Source organism: Zingiber officinale, chromosome 10A (genome assembly GCF_018446385.1).
Source record: "Zingiber officinale cultivar Zhangliang chromosome 10A, Zo_v1.1, whole genome shotgun sequence".
NCBI classification, from domain to species: domain Eukaryota; kingdom Viridiplantae; phylum Streptophyta; class Magnoliopsida; order Zingiberales; family Zingiberaceae; genus Zingiber; species Zingiber officinale.
The window spans coordinates 7965955-7972668 of NC_056004.1; the positions used below are offsets into that span (position 1 = coordinate 7965955).

General features: G+C 37.5%; 1 non-coding gene across 1 annotated transcript; it reads right to left on the reverse strand.

Moving 5' to 3' along the window:
* Window positions 1–4897: 4897 nt before the first annotated feature.
* Window positions 4898–5004, reverse strand: LOC122028299. Its single transcript, XR_006124706.1, has one exon. It is a non-coding gene; the product is annotated as a small nucleolar RNA R71 (small nucleolar RNA).
* Between the last annotated feature and the right edge of the window lie 1710 nt (window positions 5005–6714).

Sequence of the window (6714 nt, forward strand, 5' to 3'; positions counted from 1 at the left end):
GGTTATAGTGGATTGCCCATCGGTGCGGTCAAGGACCGCGGGCCTTCCAGTAGGAGTCGAGCTAGGGTCCGAACGAAGTAAATGACATTGTCTCTTTTCTTATTTCCGCTGCACGATTCTGATTTAAAAGTAAAAGAAAAGTTTTAAAAGAAGCAATATTCACCCCTCCTCTATCGCTCGCATCCGATCTATCAATTGGTATCAGAGCGTGGTAGCTCTTAAATTACTTAACCGTTTTCCGAGCAACTTTTAAAACTTTTTTCTTTTCTTTAAAATTTTTTTTAGTAATACTTTTTACTTTTAATCCCGCACTACTAATCCCAAGATGAAAGTTTGGAAATTTGGTTTTCTATTATTTTCTTACAAGAATGTCAACATCCTACCAAGAAGGGAGAAGTATCTATGAACCTCCACCGTACGATCAGGTTTATTTTAATATCTAGAGGCGAATGATGGAGTCTTTCATAGGAAGTGAGAGTTTTGACAATTGGATCGCACTAAGACAATCTTCTCGAAACTCACAAGCAAATACAAAGGTAATAGATATATTAATTAGTATTTTTCCTAACAAAATTTTGTGTCAATTAGAAGATTACAAAAATGCATTTGAGATGTGGACCAAATTGATCGAGCTTCACGAGACTCCGTTGAGGCTAGACGATCTAATCTAATCATGAATGTGTATCATATATGCATTAAGACACTAATTACCCTACATTAGCATGCATCACATACACACAAGCAATGATAGATACATATATATACCAATATATATATATATATATATATATATATACTGATTAATTAATTTGTGATGAGGTCATGGTCCTACTACAATCTTCTCAAGCCAATGAAAAGATCGGACGATCAACCTAGGGTTAACGGCTTCTTCAAGCACCTCCTTTTGACCGCCATGTGTCGACAGCACCCTCTTCGTAACTCCTTCTTGAGTGGACCTTCCACCGCTTCATTTTGTACATTAAAAATATGAAACTCGAGTTACATTCGAGTCTAAAATCTATTTACAACAAGAACATAATAAGGGAGGCACGCCGCGCAGGTCGCATATCATATACAACACGCACAATACTAAAATGGCGTGCGGGCCATATTATGAATTACAACACAATTTTAACCATTCACATTGGGGTTTTTGGGCCATGACCATCACAATATCATACATAATTCTAAATAATGTATTTTACATAAACTTCTATAATTTTACTACTATTTTATCAATTTTATGAGTCACAACTCCTCGGCGGTCCCGTTTAGCGATTTTCGGGCGCGATCACGAGACAATGCCCCTTGCAGGGTTAGGGGCAGCGCCCCTTCTCGCGAAATGACTATCGCGAGTGTCCCAAACTGATCTAATAGCGCCTTAAGTCATTGTCCCAAAATTTAAATAATTTTGTTTGGGCGAGACCTTGCCGTTTCGGAAGGTTTTTCTCGGTATTTGAAGCCTACAAGTGTCCAAGCACTTGTTGCTTCGCCTCTACAAGAAAAATAATCACAAAATCCAAAAAAGTAGAAAAATTATAGAAAATTACAGATCTGAAACCTTTTTCATAATAACAAATACAAACATGTACAAGCTTTGCACGTGACTCTGATACCACTGTTAGAACTTTCGAGCCGCAAAAATCACTTTTTGCGTTGCGGAAACCTCGAAGCTAGCCACGGATCCGTGCGAAGATAGATAAATAAAATTATTCATGTACATGTTTGTCTACACTAGATCTACCTTAGATCTACATGAAAAAGGAAGTATTACCCTTGTAGCAATGCCCTTCGCTTATCCCACTTGTCCAAATGATTGCCGGATCTCGTAGAGTGTCAAGTGTACACTCCTCTACACGTATCCACACGGACAAAAGGTGGAGAGAACCACTTAGAGTGTGCTAGCACTCATGAGAGGTCTTGGCAATGGAGGAGGAGGAGAGAAAAGAAGAGAAGAAGAAGAAGAGACCTTGAATAATCACACCCTTGCTTCACCCATATGTGGTCGACCCCCTTATTAGAGTGTTTTATACCTCCATGCAATACCAAGAGTCATGGCTCTTGGTCTTCCTCATGAGGTGGCACACAATGATATAGCCTTGATGATGTGGAACATCATCATTGGCCGACCTATGCCAAGTCACAATGAAGTGGTATTTGGTCAAGTCAAACTTGACCCTTCATCTTCCCTCTCAAGTCAAGTCAAACTTGACCTCTTATCTCCCATGGTTGATCAAATCTACCCTTTGACTCAAATCAATTTAATTTAATGAATCTCTATTCATTGGTTTAAATTAACTCAATGAATCATAGTCTAAATTAGACTCATTTGACGCATGAATCAAATTGAGTTCAACTCAATTAGTCTAATTTGGATTACTCTTAATTGAGTCAATTTAAAACAATGAATAGAGATTTATTAAATTAAATTGATTTGAGTCAAAGGATAGATTTGATCAACCATGGGAGATAAGAGGTCAAGTTTAACTTGACTTGAGAGGGAAGATGAAGGGTCAAGATTGACTTGACCAAATAACACTTCATTGTGACTTGGCATGGGCAGGCCAATGATGATGTTCCACATCATCAAGGCTACATCATTGTGTGCCATCTCATGAGGAAGACTAAGAGCCATGACTCTTGGTATTACATGGAGGTAGAAAACACTCTAATAAGGGGGCCGACCACATATGGGTGAAGCAAGGGTGTGATTATTCAAGGTCTCTTCTTCTTCTTCTCTTCTTTTCTCTCCTTCTCCTCCATTGCCGAGACATCTCAAGAGTGCTAGCACACTCTAAGTGGTTCTCTCCACCTTTTGTCCATGTGGATACGTGTAGAGGAGTGTACACTTGACACTCTACGAGATCCGGCAACCATTTGGACGAGCGGGATAAGCGAAGGGCATCGCTATAAGGGTAATACTTCCTTTTTCATGTAGATCTAAGGTAGATCTAGTGTAGACAAACATGTATATGAATAATTTTATTTATCTATCTTCGCACGGCTCCATGCCTAGCTTTGAGGTTTTCGTAACGTAAAAAGAGGTTTTTGCGGCTCGAAAGTTCTAACAATGGCCATCCAGTGCCTCACCCTTATAAAAGGGGTACTTCATCACCTTCCTAAGGGGGGGAAGCTTGGTGGATGGAACGAGACCATCTAGGTCAAATCCCTGCATTCGGAGTCATCATCTGGATGATCCAAGGCCATTCTACTGCTCCATCCTCCTCAACATTCCAAGATCTACATTAAAAGGCTTCACTCGACATCAAGGATATGTTTCTACTCCGTTTCATTAGGGATTTGGAAATTTTTATGTATTTGTGTCTTAGGATTGCATTTCTATCTATTATGGAGTAGATCTTTACTATTCTAGGATGTAGATAGAAATTATAGTGTGTGGATGTTATAAACTCTATTGAATTGCTGATTCCCTATTTTGATGAAGCTTGTATGTACTTGTTCTATTTGATGAAATGCTTGTAAGAAGAATACCTTTTATAGACTTGAATTTGTATATCTAGATCACATTTCTATATGCATAGATTTGAATTCTATACTAGATATATTGTTGTGTGTAGCATGAACCTGAACTTTTATTAAATAGATGCATAAATTGTTGTCTCATTTGAGTGTGTGATCCAATATAGCTCGGCTTGGCTTTAGGATGCTTGTTTCAAAGTTGAGTATCTAAAGTAACTATCCTTCTATATGGGTCATAACCTCCTAAGGGAGAATAATTCTATGTATAAATTAGTATTTTACTTGACCTAATGGGCTTTCCCTAATCATATGCTATGCAAGTGACTTATGTAATCTAGATATGTATACTCGGGGGAGACCTTGTGAGAGGAGGTACTCTACTAAAAACTTGGACTCTCTAAGTTACTTCTTCACTTGATGGCATACTTGATTACTGGTAGGGAGTGTACTCCGATACACCATCGTGGGGGTAGGATTCGGTAGTGACTTAGGCACCCCTGCAAATATATAAGTAGAGAACTAGGAAGGGTAAATTCATAGCATAACATCCACTATTACAACAAAACCAACGACGTATAACACTTTCTGAATTAAAAAATTCCTCAATTTTCTTCCTTTTACTTTATGGTGTTAGTTGAAAATCTCCAGACAAACACATATCAGTCTTGTCTAGTCAAACTCGAAGTACAGAACTGACTAGCACTTAATCCTTAGTCCTCGTGGGATCGACATTTATAAATTTTATTACTTGACGACAACCGTGTGCTTGCAGTTAATATATCAAGTTTTTGGTGTCGTTGCTGGGGACTAAGCGTTTTAAGTCTAGTTAGTTTATATCAGAGTTTGTTTAAACAAATATCTTCAATTTAAATTCTTTAGTTCTTTAATTCTTTAATTCATATCTTTTCTTATTACATTTTAATTATGCAATTTTAATTCTACAATAATAAAAATAAATAAATTTCAATTGCTTTTAGTTTTCTCCTTGTTTGTGTATGGAAAGAAATACAGGAAATCTTTTTCCCATTGATCCTTAGATCGACCGGACATTCCATCGAAGTCTAAATCTGCAAAAGAACCAGCAAGAGCAAGAGCAAAGAACCATGGCAAACAAACCATTAAAGGATTATGTAGCACCTTATGTAAGTGGGCTAACATTTAGTATCTCCAGACCTACAGTTGAGGTGGTGGTCCAATAAAGGATCCAAATCATCACCTTGATCATTTCAATGAACTATTCAGCACAATGCATATCAATGGAGTTCCTTAAGAAGCCATAAGATTATTATTGTTTGGGTTTTCTTTGATAGAGAGAGCAAAAACTTGGCTAAATTCCTTGCCTCCAAACAACATCACTTCCTGGGCCCAATGTGAACAAGTCTTCCTAGACAAATTCTTCCCACCGAGCAAGACAACACACCTCTAAAATCTTATTACGAGTTTCAAGCAGACAGACTCTGAATCCCTCTATGAAGCTTAGGACAGATTTAAAGGAATGCTGAGAGACTGCCCACATCATGGATTGGAAAAATGACTTGTGATTCACAATTTCTACAATGGAATTTATTATCATATAAACATTTCCTTGGATTTTGCCACAGGAAACACATTGATGAACAAAAGACTTGATGAAGTAGAAGACATCATTGAAAGTGTGGCTCAGAATCATCACTAATGGGCCTCAAAAAGGAGCTCAGGAGCGATCAAAATACCAGGAAAATACAATGTGGATACCCTTGATTTGATTACTGAAAAACTTGATTCTTTATCTAAGCAATTTGAGAATTTGAACACATGCCCTGTAAATTCAATTTCTATACCTTGTGAAGTATCTAGAGCCTCAGAACACCTTAAAGATTCTTGTCCTCTGGGAACTATCAGTATGCAATTATCTCAAGTGGAACAATGTGATGTTATTGGTAACTACAACCAGAGGCATAACAACCCTTACTCCAATACTTACAACCCAAGGTGGAAAAATCATCCCAATTTCTCATACAAGAACAATCAAGACTTTGGGAAGCAATCTAAGCAATAATCAAATCCACAACCAAGTCAATTTGAGAAGTTACTCGAGGAGATTCTAGCTAATAAGAATGAGATGAAGTCAGATATCAAACAATTAAATATCTGATTGGACTAGTCAGAAAAGAAGATTAACACAAGAATGTATAATCAAGGCAAACTTATCAAGATGCTTAAAAATCAAGTAGCTCAAATAGCTAGTTCTTCTCCTCAAGAGTATAAGGCAATTTCCCTAGTAAACCTGAATTGAATCCCGTGGGGCATTGCAAGGTGATTGACCTAAGAAGCGGATGGGCCTTGGGCAGTCCCTAAGTGACCACTACAGTTGGAGATGGAATTGACTATAGTGAAGAGTATCTACTTCTTCCTTTGATCCAGAGAAACAGAAAAAGGAAGAAGAGATTACTGAGGAGGTTGGAGAGCTTTCACCTACAACTAAAATTTAGATAGTTTTGTTCCCTTAAAGATTGCTCAGAGCACAGAAGGATGCAGAGTTTGAGAAATTTCTTTAGAAGATCAAAGAGATTTATATTGACATACCATTGTTAGACGCTTTTCATCAGATCTCTAAATTCGCCAAGTTCATGAAGGACATAATTTCTAATAAAAGAAGGAAGGAAGGGTTTATGACGGTTGCTTTAACTGAGGAGGTAAGTGCATTACTTCTTAACACATTACCTCCTAAGCTCCAAGATCCATGTAGTTTTTCAATACCATGCAAAATTAAAGATACTATTATCGATAAAGCATTTTGTGATTTGGGAGCTAACGTCAGTCTCATGCCCTATTCAATTTATAAGAAGCCGGGTTTAGGTGATCTGAAGCTGACCACTATTGCACTTCAACTAGTTGACTCTACATGCTGATATCCGCTAGGCATAGTTGAGGATATAAAGGTAGAGATAGGGAATCTTATTATCCCTACAAATTTTATGGTCCTATACATGGAAGAGGATCCAAATATCACTATAATTCTAAGAAGGCCTTTTTCTGCACAGCTGGAGCTAATATAGACGTGAAAAATCAAAAGTTATCATTGAAAGTTGGCGAGGAAGAACAAATTTTTAATTTATCCCCAGCCTTACCATATCCTACTTTTGAAGTAACTTCAAACTCTCCTTCAAATACTTTGATACATATTGAAGATGATCACAGATTTTGAGAAGAAAAGAAAGAAAGATCTCTGCATCATCTGACTCAACCCCTGAA